This window comes from Adelges cooleyi, unplaced genomic scaffold (genome assembly GCF_023614345.1).
Source record: "Adelges cooleyi isolate 19-005CV unplaced genomic scaffold, UGA_ACOO_1.1 ACOO_flye_CR_arks_rails_tigmint_CR_PRNA_108, whole genome shotgun sequence".
Lineage (NCBI taxonomy): Eukaryota > Metazoa > Arthropoda > Insecta > Hemiptera > Adelgidae > Adelges > Adelges cooleyi.
The window spans coordinates 6,338,852-6,359,592 of record NW_026095761.1 but is presented as its reverse complement, the minus strand read 5'-3'; the positions used below and the strand labels follow the sequence as shown (position 1 = coordinate 6,359,592).

Here is a 20,741-nt window from a genome sequence, read left to right as displayed (position 1 = left end):
TTTACTTTTATTGATATCAAAGGGATTGATATCTAGTGATACGCTCATCAGTTTCAACAAACAGTGTGGCCATATTACAAACACAACAGTATTATCAAATAATCACGGTATGGAAAAAAGTAAAAACCGTAGCTATAACTTATATTGTAACAAGTGGCACAAATTAAAATTTAAGTTTATCAATTATGTAGATGTTCTTTAGTAATACGAATTAGTTCTAAAATATTTTATTTTACAATTTATTGAAAACGAGACTGGCGAAAGAAAAATGTTTCTCACGTGACTTACCTCCACCAGTTACCGTTTATTTTTTATCATTTCTATTGTAGTAAATCTAAGACGATTATAGAAAATCAAATTTCTCAAAAAAGTTCAGGTAGCAAAGTGAAAAGATCTTAGCTCTAAATTAGGTTATCGAATACAATTACTTATACCAAATACGGAATACCTTATAAGATAATATGTATAATATAATAAACGTTCTACCTTATCTTGCCCAATCATTTTAGATTAACCCTTATTGATCATAATGAATCTGTAATTCATTATATACATTTATGATAATGTATGTTTTTTTTATAATTCAGAATTTAGTTATTTGGGTAAGTAGCACATACGTTATTACATCTCAACAATTATGTATGCAGGTACAATTAGGATGGAAAGCAAGGCAAAAATATAATTTTCTTAACTATTAAAAATGTATGGTAACACAGAAGACTACAAATGAAACAATAGTACGCCTTTTCGAGATTGTGTTTATTGAAATGTTTGGTCAGTTTCATAAATTTAGGCTCTATGCATAGGCAAAATAATATACATACATATACTTCTTTAGTAATTTTGGTTACTCTAAGGCACCAATAGGTTAGGTATATGGTTACATTTTAAATAATTTAATAAATACCATTTTGTAATACTATTACTAAGTTTGATTTTTTACTGCTAAATTTCCTTCACGGGTGTTATCACATTACTTGTGACCGGATAATGCGAATTGCTTCTAAAGAAATAACTACTCGGATTTCAGAAAGTTCCGGTAAATATTAAATATATTACGACCTCATTTACTACCACGATTCATTTTGCTAATGACAATACACACATCAGATCTGCTAAACAACGAGAAATGGACATTTCAAAAACAATTAAGTATTTCATTTAGTTTTCAAGAAGTCCACATTTAGCCAGCTTTTGGTAGAGTATGGTCCATTTATTGTTGTCGTTTTGCAAACACTGATCGTCGATCCCGCTATTTTCTATTAACGTGTCGCATATCGTTTGAGCCATATTGTACACAATTGCATCATCAACTGCTGCTGCTGCATTATCATTGGTTAAATCAGTATCCCTTATTTTTGATTCTTCGTATGATACATTATGATTAAGATTGTTCCATCGTGCCCATTCTACATTTCGTTGATGTTTCACGACATGTTCCCAAATTTCTCTTGCCCTGTGAAAAGCCCACGCAGAACCATGATCGATATTTTTTTTCCAGCTGAAATAATGGTCGAATGTGTGAAACCTTTCATCGGGTTTTTTGGTAGGATTACCGCAGACTTTCTGTAAATGGGTGTTAAAAAAAAAAATGATTTATTCAAAACTAATCGTGTTTTTGTTTTCAACGACATACACAATTTGACACAACACTGTAACAGATGTTGCTATTAAACTAAATGTGATGTTAAAAATGGTATAGTAAAGAAGACGAGTTTCTATGAAACGTCGTGTCATACGCAGTCAAGACTAAAACTAGGTTACTCTAAGAATTTTATTTTTAATTACAGTCATAATAATTACTCTACAGCAGTTATTTACTAATAATAAATTACTAGTGTGGTATCCGATGGGGTACTGTCCATTGTTTGTTGTTGTGGAGGGAAAAATGGTTCTAAGCTCACGTCTGATGAGCGTGCACTCGAAGATGTTGTTTTCTTCGACCGATCCTCGTCGAAGAAAACACTTGGTTTTTTTAACTTCTTGATAAGAGGATTGTCGTACGGATCATTCGAATCTGAACCTGTGTTCGTTGACCACTGCGAGCGTTGTTTTGAAGAATTCAAAGACAATATTTTGTTATAATAATCTTTAGTTGGCTCAATAATGGAATCGGTAGGATTGATATTGTTACCGCCCATTGGATTCGGTGAGTTAAACGATTTTTGTCGTTCAATAACGTTATGAATGCTTTTGAGATTGATTGGAAGTTGTCTGGATAAGTCATTCGAAAGCGGTCTTTTATCTTGGCTCCACGGCGGCTTACTAACGACAGATGTCTTCGAGTCTTGACTCGTCTGATCATTGAGGGATTTGGTATTAGACGACATTTATGGTTAAATCTTTAAAAATTGGTTAAAAAGCCGTTAAACAAGCATTTATTGTTTTTAAATAATCATAGTTTTTGCTATAGAAAAACATAGAAACCAAATACTACGTTGACCACAGTAAACAAAACAGGGAAAATTAATACTAGTTGTGGTCTCATTATAAAGTATAAATAAACTAGAAATGTTCATGCTAAATATCTATAAGTTAAGAATGGATAAAATCAAAAATATATTTATCAATCCATACAAACTATTGAAAGCCTTTGAAATCGTCGTAAATCATATTTTTATATTGATAGTGTTTGCTATAAGTTTTAAATAAATATTATATTATATTAACTGTTATGTTATAACTTGAAATACATGTTATGATAATTATTGATAAATTACTCAATATTTATAAATAATCTAAATCAAATGCATTCATAACCGTTTAATAAGCCAGTTACGTATATTAAGTGCAAGTAATTATCTGAAAAATAGTTTTTAATGTCAATAACATATTGCTACTTAACAAAATCTTAACTTTCTATACTTAGATTGTTGTTATGATTTGGAGTCACCGTCTCCAGGAGCTGTAATATATTATGATCTATTAACAAGTATCTGAAATACTGTTCTATATTCAATGTTATTTATTACTAATTTTGTTTTTTTGTAATTCGTAATTGTATCATATTAGATTCTAGTTTAAAATTGCCTAATTCGGTATGTACCAATAAGCCAAATGTAACGGTCAATCGATAATATTGCAGTTTACATTAATTATTGCGTATAGTTAGTAACTAGTAACTGTAAAAAAAAAATTTAATTATCGAGTATTTTTTTTAATATAATTTATTATAGAAAATTAGTATTTTTAGACCTGTGTGTATGTATCGCTAAAATGTATTTGACGTGATTTTTTAATAACCAAATGGTGTAAATAGTTTTTCTGGTAGCGCATTCAAAAGATAACCTTCCATAGTATTTACTACGATAAAGTTCTTACTTCTTTCTTATGCGAGGGTAATAATTAACTCTATCTATAAGTCTTAAGACAGACTTTTGTAATATTACGTTAAAGAGGTAAATTATTCAATTGTTTTGTGGTACTAGATGTTTACATTATGCAATGAAAACATGTATAATATGTAATTATGGTGACTGACATATTATTATAATATATTCGTGTGAACGTATTCAAGTATATATTTTCTTATATTGAATTGTATACCTACAAATAATATAATATTACACATTTTGTTAAATAAATACTATAATATAACGTTTACTTACGGAAGTACTTAACTGTAAAATTGACAAGCGAGCGTCAAGGGTGTGTGTTTATTTGTGTCGTTATGATAATTTGTAGTTGTAATAATATTCCAAGACCAATATTAACAAAAAATAAGTACACGATATAAAATACTTATAATATGTTTTATAATAAATTATTAGAATTTTGCTCATGGTGTTACTTTTTTTACATGAGTAAAATACATATATACCAAATAAAATAATAATATAATATACATATACATATATAGATAAAAAACTACTATAATTCTTAGTTGCTGTAACATTCGAAGGAAACAGTTCAAACAAAATTATCTTATATTTATTTTTTTCATCAAAACATACTCTTACTTCTCTAAAGCCCACCTTTCACTACAGCGATGTGTGATAGTAAGAAAAAAAAATTGCTTTGAACATCGCATTACTTCAAGAAATGTAATAACTAATTATCAACTTAATCTTACTGATAGAAAAAAGTACATTCGTATGTAATTTTTTTTCTCTATATAACAGTAATAATATAATTTTTAAGAATAAAATATACCCTTTATAACACTTTCATCTATAAGTATAGTAGAAAAGTATGTAGTATTATTATATATACACAATTCTAATGTCATTAATTTTAATTAACAGCTGCTGTCGCTTACTTTTTTTTAACAACAATAGCGACTGTACCTCGGAATTAGACAAACGCAAGTCCAAAAATGATGATTTTCAGGGTTTTTACAGTTTGGCATGTAAAATCTGATTTTGCATCAAATCATACAAAACAGAGTTTTATTAAAAATCATGCTTTTATAATGTACTTGGGTTATAAGACCATTGTCGACGTCAGGCCTAACCTATAAACGACCTTTTGTTTTAGATTTTATGCTCTTTATGAAAACTTGGCATAGTGTGACTTACGTTCGTCGGGTTCTGACTATTAAATACCTTAAGATAACATTTTTCGATTTTACAAAAATTAATAAAAATTACGTTTGAATAAACATTGTTGACATTAATAAATAATACATATTTTATTAAACGCTGACGTCGTTTGGTAACACATTTTACGAATCATTAAAAAACGTCATTGTTACATCTATTATTATCTCTAATTTTACCATAGCGATTTTCCTCGTTAATTATAACAAGTACTATACATATACACTACTTATAACAACTCTAGGTAAATAATGCTATTATTACTGTTATTATAAAATAATTTATTTATTTAATTAGATAAGCCACATAATACAATATTTAAAATAAAAAGTGAATGTTTTCAGTAGTTTTACCTAGAACATTGATATAGAGTGCTAAGTAAAAGTAATATCTCGCTTACATAAAAACTATTTTTTCATCGTTTTAAATAATTTTTAGGTATTTTTACTGATTACCTTTGACCTTTTTGTACGTGTTACTTACTTTTAATACATTCAAAGTACTTTTTTTAAAATTTTTTTTTTTTTGCCATTTGATTTTTAACCTAATTCCGTATTATACGAATTTGAAATTCCCTTGCTTATTTTCCTAATCACCAATTACTAATTATTATTTACACAAGAAGGTTTCATGGCTGTAACGCGCACGATCTAGTATAGTTAATCGTGATGTACACAAGTCGTATAAGGGTTGCAATTTGATATAAAATCGACTGGAGTAGGATATGAAATTACTAAATTCTTCTTAAATTACCCATCAAGGTTAATCGTGACTACTCTCATAATTTTATTCTGGCGACTTTAACGCATGTCCCGTCGCATTCTTTGATATGTTCCGGAGGTTATCATGGCTCATGCATGTATTATACTCGAAGTCCATTTTATAATAATATTATATTATGTATTATAAAACTCTGAAACGGGCGTATCGTTTATAAGAACATAACACAGGCCTACACACCGGTGCTCTCGTATATTACCGTCATAATGATAATAGTAATACGACTTGCTCCCTCGTGTATTTGTGTATCAGATGGCGTCGTACATGAAATACACACTTACGAGACGCAGAGATACGTCAAACGTTACGAATTGGTTTCAAAGTACCGTCGCTGCCGTTATTGCATAACAAGTCGAGTTAAGGTGTTCTTTGTACGCGTATCTAGGAGGTTCTCAAGTTTGAGTTATCACAGAGAAAGTTCTGACCGCCAATCGCGGGCCGCACCTGGTTTTTGTTTTGTTGTGTGTGTGTTTTTTTTAATGTTTTACATTATAATATTATATTTATCGAAACGCCTATCGCGTGTACACGATGGACGCTTGAAATAAACTTCTTGATATCACATTATTATTAGTATTATGATTGGTACACACAGGCACTACTACCGGTTTTTTGATGAATTCCATATGTGTTGACGCGAACAACCCATCCGGGGAGCCGATGAAGTAACGCTGATGGGAACTACTCTTTTAACGGCTTTCATGTGGTGTTGTTGTTGTTGTTGCTATTTTATGCTTACTGCTGTACTGGATGTTACTAGAGCGGTTATTAACCTAGTTCCTTTCCATCTTTATAGTTTTCGTATTTTGTCAATAGATAATAATATGAACTGGTGTAATCGACGACCGGCCGGCGCGAATGACGAAACCACGCGATAGGTCAATGAATTTCTCGTGTAATAACAGAATATTTCTATTACACACGATTTAGCGTCGTATCAACGTGTCTAACGTGTCAAACGCCAACAATAGTTCCCTAAGTCCACAAATAACACATATCCTCACATAATCGTCCTAATGGACTAATAAATGCAGCCTCGCGTGAAATTTTGCGGTAGACGATATTACTTCATGCGTCGCGCGTGTGGACTGTGGTTGTGGTGGATAATGTTGTAAAAGATAACTAAAATATAAACTTCACATACGATGAGCAGCGCAGAAAACTGAAGATGCATACTTTGAGTTCTTGATACAATCATGTAATGAAGTCTGAAGAAGTAACACAAAACTGACCAAAATCCATCGATGAAGCAATACATACAAGTATGTCGCGTGCATGTGTATATTACATATTATGTAGTGTTGTGTTAGAGACCTATTATATTAAAAATGAATAAAAACCATTAACATGTGTATGAAATGTTCGAGGTCGTCTATATTTAAAAAAAACACATTAGTGTGTTTACTGTCTACCGAAAAAGTGCTTTAATGTTCTTAAAATGTATAAAACAGGTTAATACGTTGAACGTCTCAACTTCAATATCTTAAAATTAATAAATTTAAAAATTAAAGTATACCTGTTAAAATTGGAAAACAAGTTGATTTACGTAAACTGATTGAGGATTTATTTGGTCTCCTATATGAAAATCGTGCCGGAATAATATTTTAAGTTTACCATTGCACTAGTGTAGATAATATTTAACAGCCGGTAGTTGATGCAGTTGCTTTTTATAAAAAAGTAATTGCGCCTGCTTGGCATCGTTTTTATAGAGTGCTGTAATGGTCACTAACACTGTATGATCGACAGACAATGGCAGAAGTAATTCAATAAATTATAAAACTACCTTCGTGACCTGCAAACAACTATGTTCGGTCATAGTCGACGGAGGACATGCAGATTGCATTTACATTTACCGTTCTATTTAGATATGTGTTATTATACTTCTAACCTTTATACTTTATAACAGTCTCGGTTAGCGACTAAGGCGACAATTTAAATAACGGGTCGATGAAGGTCCAAGCACAGAAAAACGTTAACTTGTATGGTCATTTCATAATACTAGGTATTTAGTATTTTGTCATACCAATACCACAAATTAAATTATATATTGACTTAATATCGTTTAGGAAGTATTTCCACAGCAGCTCTTAAGTTTTTTACCATCATTTAGTGTGTAGAGCTATAGTTGAAATATATAGGTTATCGTCTTGAACACATCGTCTTGAATTGTCGAATCTTCAGAATTAAAATGGCAGCCTAAGGGGATATCAATTTTACTAAATTCTATACTATTACTATATATTTTACTGTGTAGTATAAATACTTGGTTTTGGCTCACTTTACGCTGACATATTTGTTTTTAGAATCGAATATTTCATGGGATATACGTGCAATTAACTTGTATATTTTAATCATGTGCATAGATTACATATCTAGTTGGAAAACAATTATTTTTCAGTCCAAAGTAGTATAAGAACAGAAGGTAATGATTGTTTATTGTTTTTCCTTATCAAAACTATTTAATATCTACTGATTAAAAAATGCATTTAAGTGGTATTTATTTTATACTTTCACACACGACGCAACTAAATAGAACAATTTCCAACAATCATTTAATGCATCGTTTAAAACAATAATATTGTGTGTTAGCTTATAAACAACTTGTTTAAAAACTCGACATAATATTGTTGTGATATTTAATACAACGAATCTTGGTGTTCTTAAGTAAGTTGTTTAAGAACTAACACACAATATTTTTATTTTTTAAACGATGCACCAAATGATTGCTGGAAATTGTTCTATTTGGTTGCGTCGTGTGTGAAAGTATAAAATAACTAATAAGTACCACTTAAATGCATTTTTTAAACAGTAAAATGTTTTGCTTCTACATAGGACTTGTAAGATATCTTTTATTGTATTATATTTATTATTGTCTTTCAAAGAATAATACGCTAAATAGTAGAATCAATAGTTTACGTTTTATTTAGTTAAAAATATAAATTTGTTTTATCTTTGTGGAAACAAAAAAAATTGTTACTTAAAAAGAGCTTCGAAGTCGTTTAGTTTGGGTCATTTCTTTGATATTAATACTCGGTTCCTATGAATAACCTAATAGGGGTGGTGGTACCCTGCAGAGAACATCCCTGGCAAATATGCTAGTCTTTTCACAGGAATCTCGGATTTCAACTGTTTATCGCTGTTTAACACTACATCGACGCCACCGAGGGCGCTAAATCCCAACAAGTACAAACCGTGCACATTAAGCCAATTGTCGCTATTCTAAGATAAATTCAGATTACGCTTAAACTTACAACAGCAACAGAGAAGAACTAAACCATTAGGCAGTAAAAACACTGCAAGATTCGTTGTCTTGTCTGTATAGTATAATATAATAATATAATGTAGTATTAAATAGCATAACAATATTATGTCGAGTACATTACAGTTGTGTTACATAGTATACTATGAAGACTATATTATTATTATGGTAATTTTCACTGATGAATACAACTATACGGTTATTATGCATAATTACACACAACGTACGTATCGTAATATACTCACTCTCGTCTACTTTCGATATCGTCTGCGATCTCTTTCGGAGGCGCTAAGATGTTGGCTTAATAGGCCTATTGTGTTAATAATAATATTACCATAGGTATTATGCTTTAGTCTTATTTATTCGACTTACAGCCGACCGTGGCAAGACGCATCGGAGTACTTACAATACTATTATTACATTATGGTCCAACCAGATAAGTAATAATAGTAAAGTGGGGCTCTTCGGTGGTCTCCTCGTGGTCGCGCTTGTTTGCTGCGGTGTGCGTTCACCGTGGTCGGTTGCCAGTCCGCTGTCTCGTGTGTACCTGCGCTGATGTTCTACTGTGTTTAGTCATTATTCAAAAATCAATCCGATAATAATGATCGCAGTGAATTATTTGAATATCGCGTACACTTGTCCGGAAAACGTTGGTGCGTGATCTCTGGACCACCACGGTTACATTTCAGTGCTTACACGGATTGTCAACGATTTCAACGTGAGTACCAAAACGCTTATTTCAAACAACAGCTCGTCCCGTGGGTGTGCCTTGGATATGAAAAGGCCATTTACAGGTTATATTGTCTAGTCAAAGTACACAAATTTGTCGGGAAGTGTTTGGTAAATACACATAACACAATGTAAATTATTAAAAAAATGTATATGCATAAACCTATATTATGGTCATTCCTTGCGGGAAATTAAAACTTGAAAATGTTTATTTTGGATAAAAGTCGCTAAATACACGACTGACCATTTTATACGTTACTATATCTGACTAACAAAAACAGATTAAAAATTAATTTACAAGGTTTTGGTACTAGTCAGTTGAAACTGAAAACATTTAGTCATTTATTGTTGTTAGGTCTTTACTGATCTGGTTTACATATTAAAAAAAAATTAACTCGTATTTTATTATATTAAAGCTTTTTCGACTAAATTAGCAGGGATAACAATTGCATGGGATAGCGTCGTAGTGACAATTCGTGTTTTATAGTACTTATTTACATCTCCATCAAAAGTGCAACACTGCACCATTGATTTAATTTTTTTAATCTCGGATCACTTTTCGTATGCGTATTTTAGAGTTAACTACATACACGATATACACTGTACATACATAGTAGTGGAAGACTTGTTTGTTGAACGTACAATTATAATATTATATTTATATAACTTTTAATTACAACAGTCAGGCTCAGTCAACCTTAAAAACCTTTGAATAATTATAAGTGCAAGTCGTCTTTGCGACGTTTAATTTCTTTTTATAAAAAGTACATTATAATAATTTATTGCGTAACAAGATATCTAAATAATGACATTTTTTAAAAATTATTTCAAATGAACCTATTAAAACATTAAATGTGTAACTTGGCCGACACCCAAGTGAGATTTCGTCTCGCGGGCATGTAGCTTGTATAGCTACAGTAATTTATAGACGGTATTGAAGGTAATGACGTTTCAAAAATATTTGGTTACGTCAAGTTAACCCGTAACGTGCATTTCCACTACACTCAGTCATTATAGAAGATCCACCATTGATTATAAACTGGTCGAATCATTACGATTTTTTGAATATGCAAACACAGACAAGAGTGAAAGGTTATTCGGAAGGTAGGTACGGGAGTAAATATTATAAATGATAAAAAATAAGTACCATAACTTATTTCTAGCCGACACTACTTTTAAACTGCTCGTGGGTTGTTTTCCGTAACAGTTGTATGTCACGTGATGTATTATACTCATAAAATCAACCATGACTCGGCGGCAATCAATACTTTCTTTAGATCATCCGACGTTGTTATCTTGATCATTTTTTTTTTTTGCGAGATTATGTAAAGTATTCGAATTAATTCGTTCAATCTTCATAATCGTTTTCGACGGTCACGTCGCCTTCATCTGCGTTCATTTTTCGGATGGTCCGTAGAGTTGGATTGTGTATATAAAAGAATAGGTAGTGTATGTGTCTCGGATATTATGACCACCTATTAGTCTGAGTTCTCACATAAGCGTACAAATGAGACCGTACACGCAGAAAACCAATTCGTCCGTGTAATTAAACCGTATACAATAATATGTCTTCTCTTATCCAATCACAATAGTAGTAATATTAAATCTAATTTTTGCCGAATTAGTCAAATAGATGCATTTTGCTACGAGCGGTCGCTTCTTTGATTAAAAAATATGATTGTTGTGTCTAGATAATACACGGACAAAAACTGTCGTGCAAAAATGAATGAATGATGTAGATAATCCGACTGCAATCTAACCGCACGTATCCGGTATATTTAACCCAGCAAAATTAGTTCTAGAAAACGTTCAATTGTGAAATTGTGCAACCCACTGCGCCGATGTTACGCCATGCTAGGGGTTATCGACAAATCTTTGAATATTGAAATGCGATGGTTGTGGAATTGTATCAAGCTAAATTACGCAGTATTATTTAAACATAGAATGAATTATTATTTTAGAATATAATAATTTTTGGGTTAACACAAAATATTTTGACGACGACCAAATATTGTTTTTTAATTGAATGTTTTAATTTTTCAACAACACTAATATGTCTGGTCTCTATGAATCGATTGCGCAAGGGAATTCTATACTTAGACAGATTAGTTACAAATAACGGATAATAAATAATTAAATCGCGTTGAAAGATTACATAAATTACAGTTAATGAAACACTCGTACATTAAAATCTTGCATAAGATACACAACTTCTGAAAGTATCGCATACATAACGGTAATAATATTAAATTAACTAGTGAATAATATATCCAACACAGAAGTCACCATTTGGCTGAACAATTCAGATTAGTATTGGTATTTAAGTGAGCTCAGATTTTAAAGCGTGTACACCTTAGAATTTAAGTCCATTCGTTGATATCCGAATTGACTTTGGTTTTTTACAAAGAATTTTATGTTATGGTCTAGTTTTCAAATATTTGTTAAAGTTTAACGCACAGTGTGGTCATTAAACATTGAATTTCCCCATCAGCTGATTGAGTCGGTTGAGTTTCTTCGCAGTCCTAAATCCTAATGCGTTCACGTACACGCGAAATTCGTAAATGTCTTATAAAACCGTTTCGACAATCCTAGTGCCGAACCGGCTTGTAACGTAGAAGTATTACATTATTTTTATTTTGGGTTTCTCGGCTAACCAATTACAGTACATTAGTCACAAGTTAACAAGTTAATGCTTAGTTTCACAATAACAACAACAGCATATAACGCCTGTAGTACGTTTTGTGTAATTTAGTCGTCTCGTTCCATTCTCGGAAGATGCACCCAACGACGTTTTTATCTTAGTCTGGAGACATATGGGTATGATCGTGCGCTGCAGCGATTTGCATACAACGCGTGAGTTTGCTGAGAAGCTCGTGTGTTACTGTCAACCACAAGGTAGATTATGACAATAGAGAGAAATTAATTTAAAAAAAAAATTAACATACAAAATAAAGATCAGAGTGTGACATAACACTTATAGTAATACCACTACTAATAATAATAATTGGCCTTGACTTTTCTTGATTAACACACAATGCGACTATGCGTTGAGATAACAGTGGTTTTTTTTTGGTTATGATAAATTATATTCTTGGCACGAAACCGCATAAATCCATCGTAAAAAAAATCTCAGACCTAAAGTGTGTACATACAAAGTAGACGACCGCTGGGGCTCATTCTACGACCACAATGTAAAGTAACTAATTAAGCTTTAGTGATTACAACGTAAATGTCAAACAACGATTTCATTGATGTAATAAAATAACCATTAAAAGTGAATTGTACATTCTTAAATTATACAGGAACAGGAAACTAATAATTATCGATGGTTGTACGTTTCAGTTAATAGTTAAGTATTAAATTTAGAGTGACAAGATATATTATGTCCTAAGGTACATAAACACCTGCGTAGTTTTTGTTATAAAACAACTCATTTTAATTAAAAAAAAATAAATAAACTAAAATAAATTTTGAAATGACACGATCGATGCCTGGTAAATACTATGAATAATTCAAAAGTTTTTTTTAAAAAATTAAAATGGAATATTCTTAGAAACGTACTATTAAAAGTCTGTATGTATTTAAAAATGAAAAAAATGAAATATCTTTGCTTTATTTATAAGTTTGCAAATTTTACCTTAATGTTACGTTTTGTTGAAAAATTGGATATACCATGCACTCTAATAAATGCTAGTTTAGAGGCCTTATCACACAAAGACCGTATTTAATAAAGCTATATTTTATTAAGTGAATCTAAATAAAAAAATACTGATTTTTAAAAAAAATTTTGATAAATTAAATGATTTATGTTGATCACTACGTGTGATATTGAAGAGACCACAGAATACTATATTATTTAAGGGTTTATTTTTGGTTAAAAACTTAATAAAAGCTTTATTTACTTTATCATTATGGAAAACATAGCTACAATAGGATACATTTATCGGACACATTTAAGGAATTATCATTGTCACACAGGTTTGTAAATATCGATGCATGATCAATAGCGGTAATAGGTTAATATTCTTAAGCACACACAAAAATCACCATATGAATTTCTTAATTTAAAAATATTAATTTACTTAAAACATTTATTAAATTTCGGTCCATTATGAATTATCCAGTAACGTTGGTCGTTAAACTGCATGGTCCAGCCGTATATTATATTAAATGGCAACCGAAATAAATGACTAAAATAATCGTGGTCCGCAATGAATGCACAAGGCCGGTGTGGTCAGGTGTTGTTAATAATTAAAACAAACCATTAAGCTAATGGCAAAAATAAAAATCGGTTTCATAACGCAATATAAACAAACCAGTATAACAGTGCGAGCACGACGCGACCGCAGCAATATTAGCACGGATCTTAAAGTCATATGGCGTGGGCCCCGACACTTACACTTTTAGTGGAAAAAACAAATTGAATATTAAAAAACAATAACGGAAAAGTGCACCGATTCCATAGCGAAACTATATTATTAGGAATTGTGTGTTTAACGGCACGAAATTGACTTGAATGTACGCTGGCCAACCCACGGTTTTCAAAAGTCACGAATGATAGGTACTTAGTTTTATTTCTACGGAATTAACCGCCGCGTTTGTTGCGTTAAATTTTTTTTTATATTTCTAATATGATTGGAATAATTACAATCGTTATTGTTGTTACGATTTATGTTCGCATACCAGGCTCGAAACAATAACTTTTAAGCGGCAAACATAATAATTATTAGCTTCGAGAGTAGTCGACAAAGTGTAGACGAACAGGCTGCTTTCGTTTGTTGTTCGTGTGTCTACAATATTATGTACGCGACATTACCAATTATCTTTTCAACGAGATGACAAACGCAATAACGGAGACAAAACATGTATCTCTACTACTACACAGTCTACAACTATTGAATCATCGTAGCAGATATAACGTGTATTATACCATATGTACTAATTACTTACGGACGTGTGGATCGGGTTAATTAAAAAAAAAAACTCAAGTCAAGCCGAGCTAAGCAATCGTTTACAAATAACAATAGGTAATAATTATTATTGTTACTAATTTACCGGTCGCGCCGTTTATGTAAGAAATTAGGTAAATTTATGAATAACATTTTGTATAGAACGCGGGAGTAGATTTTCTTTTAAAAATATCAATTTTCCAGTGTTGTCTTTAAACGCAACATAAGTGAAATTTCTCCGTTTTTTTTCAAATTGTCACTCGTCGGATGTAATATTATACCTGGATGTAATAATAATATATTATATTATTATTATTATGTGTTTCTATAATGTATAGGTAGATAACTTCGGCGGTGAGTTGCATCATACACGTAATGTCTGGTCCAAAAATGGAATTTAATAAACTACAGACATTATTATAATATCGACCGAGCATTTTACCGGTAAATCGAAATATTATCGACAGTAATTTCATAGAATGATATTATACAAGATATCCGAAAGGAGCATGTGCTCAGGACGAGAGTGTATAATAATAGTATGTAGTAATCCCGACGTCGCTTGGTCGAATTCATAGACTTGAGCGAAATAATAATAGAAACCATCGTCCGGGATACACATTTGTGTGCAGCTGAGCCAAAGCCACAAAAATACAAATCATGGAAAATATACTGTTTGATCGATTCGATGAAAACTACAGGAAGTGAAAATATGTCTACAACGTGTTGGTATTATAATATATATTTTTTTAAACGTCGCCGGACGCAAAGAACCATTGAGCTGTCTCCGTCGACGATGAACCCTTTTTTTTATGTGTACCGTGAACAGTCGATGTTGCTCGGATAATGATACGCCAGTGATAAGCGATTTTACTCTTCTCCATAAAAAAAAAAATATATATTCAATAAAATAATATCGATAATCAAAAAATAGGCGTCTACCGTATACCGGAGTTTCGAAAGCATGAGCAGTGAGCACACGGTGAGAAAGTGTTGGTACTTGGTGAATTTTACAAAACGCTTCAAGAAATTTAATTTTTAAATACATGTCCTACGTATACATATTAAAACATTGTTTCAAGTGCACGTGTACATTTGTCCCGATTATGTTTCGTAGGTAAAATAATAATTATATTTTACAAAAAATATAGTAATTTTGTATAATTGGGACACAATTGAACCGAAGTACGGATACCTGACGAAACAACAATAATAGATAATATTATGTGCACACCTCAAACGGGGACTTATTATGCACGGTTGTATTTGAAGTCTCGATAATTCGTAGTGAAATCACGATCGACCGTCGTGATTATAATAATTAAGCGTTATTATTATTACTGTCGACATTATTTTACTTTGTATTAGTATGTGTGCATTATGAATGCGGACCTTGATCCGTATTCGTTTGATTCATCTATCGGGACAAAAATATTCGTGTCATTTAAATTGTTTTAATAATCTCAACAACAACTACAATGTATGCGAAAAAAGAAAACAACGGAACAGGTGGAATATGCCTATGTATAATATACTGAAATAAAAAGTACTATGAGTGCAAAAGAACATTAGCTAGGTACATTACGTATAAGGACTGGCATAGGGTAAGTGAATGGTTATAATATTATGGTAATTCATTATGATATGTGTAATACAATAACAATGATTGTTAATTATACATATTTAGATCATCTAAATTATATTAATAATTAACATGTTACGGTATACATTTTACTGGAATGCTAACCAATGAAAAAAAAAGGAATCATTTTGTTGGGAATAGTGTCTTACCACTCATAAAGTTTACAAATCATGAATGTGTCACAGACGAATAAAATAATGGACGGTTAAATGCGAGAAAGAAAAAGAACAAAAGAAATAGTTTCATGAAATGAGCAAAATTAACGACCTATGATATAAAAATTCGGAATTTTATTGTTCCTGACTAAAAATTTGTCTTTTTAAAATTTTGTTTGTTAAGTATAATAAGCGAAAATAGATTTGATCAATTAGAAAAACTTACAATTATTATACTGCTATAATAAATAATGACTTTTGTTTTTTATAAATAAATAAATATGTTTTGGCCAGATCACGCTTTGCATTCTGTTGATGAAAACCGTAGTTGATACCAAACCGGTATTCAACCATTGTTATCACTCGAGTGATCAACTAGTTTTCTCTTCAAGCATGAATTCACATGTTTAATATCTCTATGATTGCGGATTGTTCTAAACTTTGACCGTTTGTTTTATTGCGAAACGTCGTTGTCACCAAAACCGGTAGGTAAGTAAGGTATGATCTTTATCGGCTGTTTTTGGAATTCAAGAATTCTTCACATTGTTTTAGCAGCTGTAGATAACCCAAATGCCTGATAAGGTGTACCTGAATCATTTGAATTCCACTTTTGACTTGTGTGTTCAAAGTTAATCGGTTCCATCATATTGACGTTACGTTATGCGCCGTTATAAGTGTTTGTTGTCGAGACAAATCGATTCACGCAATTTCCAAAGAATCAAACACGAAGTGTGTACACCGTCGACTCGAAAACTTTCTCTTATATAATAATATTTGTATTCGTACATAATAACTAACTACACACGAGCCCTGATTTTACCGATACTATTGACATTGTAAGTTGCAGTTATTTATCAAGCACAGAAAAATATATATTGTTGGATAAACTGTAATTATCGTTAATACAATGTAATTATGGAATAACTAAATAAACAGACCAACTTAATGGTCAGCTTAAACAATTATATACGTTTAGTCGACCTGGGTAACTATTTATTCAGTTATTCCAAATATACATTCCATTGTGCCTCAGCATCCTAGACACTGTTTTCGTGTTAACTATAATTTTTGTTCTGTGTAATTTGTTTTATTCTCGCCAATCAGCATGTTTCTTATAGAAACGACAGAGGCTGACTTGTACAGATGTTGTAGTATAGTAGCTACTAGCTACAGCTACACATATATTACATGCAAATAACGAGAAAGAGCACGATCGCTTGTCGAAAACCATGAATTCATTTAGTTAGCAAAACACGTGTCACATCGACCTAGAATCTAAGAAAATTTTGAATAGAGTGAAAATAGCTAACTGGTTTGGCTACCAAGTTATCTCTACAGTTCAATTAACCATGTAAATTAGTCTTTTAATTCGTGTAAAAACCAATGACAATGATATGCATATAAATAGTATACCATTGACAACGATCATGATGTTTTTTTTCGCGGGCGCGGTCTTGAATAGTTTTGTGCATGGTTTTTTTAACCATTTTAAGTGTCGAATATATTTTTTTCACAAATAACTCTTAGCTACTGTCAATTAATTCAGTCGTATCGTTGAAGTTGGCCCAGACAAATGAGCACGCTTCAAAATCCATTAGGAAAAAATGTGATTAGAAAACATTCACTATTCGAGACAAACATAATATAGATGCAGCTTGACAACACCGATCCAAAATTTGTCTGCTCATACAAATAGAATAAAAACGCATTAGTATTGAGTAAAAATAACTGCTGACCTTTGATACGGCTTATTTAATGCAACCACTTTTATGAAAATGATAACTAATATTAAAATTATAGTTTTAATTTCATATATATTGTGCGACTTGTGTCCACTTCAGAGTTATTGATGAAATAATACGTGATGTATGGATTATTTTCACAATACTCTAATGTTAGGTTTTAGCCAAAGTTAATTAAGAGTTAAAATATTATTTTATTGCAAATAAAACATGTAATTTAATAGAAAATTAGCTACAGACAATCGTCGTTCAAGAATTATTATTAGGTTTTATTAGCTTAGCAGTGTTGCCAAAATTAAAATTGATATGGGATCAAAGGTTAAACCTCTCTCGGTCCTCGGATGAATTATTGGTGAATTAATAAGTTTATGCATTAAACAATTTAGAAGGAGTTATAGTTTGTAACAGTATTGTTAGAATAATTTTTTTTTAAAACGGCATTTCAAAAAAAAAAAAAAGAACGCCTCTTCAACTTTGATTTGAAGCTAAAATATATTTCTGTGGATTTTAATTATTATAAAAGAAAGCAGTACGTCTTAATTTTTTCACCAAATCCTACAAGGTGTTATCTAATAAGTAGTAACCGATAAACAATAATTTTGTGGGTGAAACGGGGTATATAAATTATATTGTCTTAGCGGGCAAGTGTGTGCGTCTACAGTCGACCTTGACAAGGCGTGTATGTATGATGGATGCGTTATTTGCACTGCGAATCGTCTCCGTCGCTGTTGGTTGAGTGAAAGGCGATGATGTTATATAGTTCCTAAATATGGATTGTCTTATACTCTTATGAATTGTCGTACAACTTTGAAAAATCATTTCGTTCACGTCGACGCCACCGCGTGATCATCGGCAATAGCATAAGGCTTTTTACTCTGCACACGAGCGTTTATGTGTTTGCTGAGGTTATTGTTTTTACCTGCCCATGGGCTGATGTACTTTAGATAGAGAAAAAATATATACACATACGGTTGGAAATGACGAAACGCCGCGCGCCAAACGTTTTCGCATGGGAATTATTTTGTGAATAAAATATAGAGAGAGACAAAAATGTAATAGCTTATGTATAGGTACGCGTGCATATATGTACATATAACATGTACCAAAGGTTCGACCTAAAAAGTATTTGGGGTTCACACGATTAACCGATTGCGGCAATCGTTCACGCGCTGACGTAACCGCGTTTTCCTCGTCGCTTGTGTTTGTTTAAGTAGAAATTAAGAAAAAAAACTTGGGATGCGGGACGGCCGACCGATCGAGACGTGTGTGTGAAAAATTGAAACAAACAAAATATCGGTTATCAGCGTCAATGAAAATATTATATTTTTGTCCGAGCCCATTGCTGACGTCATACCTGTGGGTATTTTTTCTACCAGCTTCTTTAGGTTTATAGATAAATATCTATACTGCGACCGTTTGTATTATAATACACAACATACATACATCTGTATAGATACAGCCGGGCGATTGCAAAACTAACTTTACTACTCCATTACGGGACGACATTGCCGCGATAGACCTTTCAAATGCGTGTGTACGAGTAGGTGCAATTTATCTCTGTATATACGTATAGATAATATCATTATCTCCATCCCGAGGACTCGTCGTTGGCGAAAGTTAATATAACACGAACGAGTTGATCTAATTTTTTTTTTTTGCCGCATTAAAAATGTATCATTACTTATTAAGTAATATCGTGAGCGTTATAAACGATACCCACCATACACCCCGTGGTCGAGTATGTAAATTGTCTTAGACCGGCCGGCCGGTGTCGCGTCTTACAATAACATAATGTTTGACGGGAATACGTGGGTAATAAAACGTGTCATAGTAGTTTAATAAAATGTTGCCCAAAACCTTTTAGTATGCTACGGAATGTGTTCCGAGAGGATTAATTCGTATCGATACAGCTCGTTGTCAAGTAGACTCTTTGAATATCATATATTCGAATTCAATTTAAAATTTAAATAATTGTTGACGTTCCGCTAAACAAAACAAAAATTACCTATCATAATATGTTGTTGTGTTATGAATTATGATAAATCACTTATATATACTTATATAGCGCATGTAACATTATGTTTAAATATTTAAAAATAAAATAAAACACTAACGAAAATACTATATTGTTATGTACGGTCACTACGTAATACAAATACAAGTTGTATTATAATTTTTATTGATTTAACGATTCAATAATTTTCAAAGTTAGCTTAGGTATATCAGTAACAACTGTGAATACGCGTTTAAGTCGATTTCAGTGATTTTACAGGGTTTTAAACTTTGACCAGATCCCATAAATAAGGATTTCCAACTTAGCCAATAACTCACATCTCTCTCGTGGTTTTCTTGTTGGTCTTAACGAGTTAGAGATTTATCCAAGGTGTGCTAGACGCATCGGACTACATCCTTGCGTACTTAGTCAATTTTGAAAAAAATTCGACTTACACGCTTATTCACAGTTGTTACAGATATATTCGTTGATTTATTGCACAGTTCATAACATCCATTTTTACAAGAATACCATCGTCTGATTGGAATGGTTGTGTTTTCGCTAATGTGGTTTATAGTTTGGTCGATAAACAGTTAATTTTTTAACGCGAATTTGATACTAAATATTTGGTTTTACATTTCTGATTTTATTTGATCTCTATCTACGGTAATTTTGGAATAGATGGATTAAAATTATTTTACTACTGTAATGCCTGTACTTTGTATAAACAAAGGGCTTACCCCCTTTACCCCCTATAATTACCTTGTGCATACCCTGGCTATTACACTACTATATAATAAAAAAATAAATAAAAATATATCGACCAAATATCATACACGGAAAATACCTAAAGTGGTAAAAGATAAAACACCGATTTATCTAAGTTCACCTATTGACCATTTCGATTTCATTAGAGAGTAGGCTGATGTTTTATTGTTTCGTTTAAAAAAAACA

The 20,741-nt window shown here is 31.8% G+C and overlaps 1 protein-coding gene across 1 annotated transcript in view; it reads left to right on the top strand.

Annotated features, from left to right (window-relative positions):
• The first annotated feature begins 9,080 nt into the window (after nt 1–9,080).
• The window catches only part of LOC126839193 (mucin-5AC), a 33,638-nt gene continuing 21,977 nt past the window's right edge, over nt 9,081–20,741 (top strand). Inside the window, exon 1 of the mRNA XM_050574326.1 lies at nt 9,081–9,295. The gene's annotated coding sequence lies outside the window, so the exon portion shown is untranslated. The remainder of the gene's footprint in view (nt 9,296–20,741) is intronic.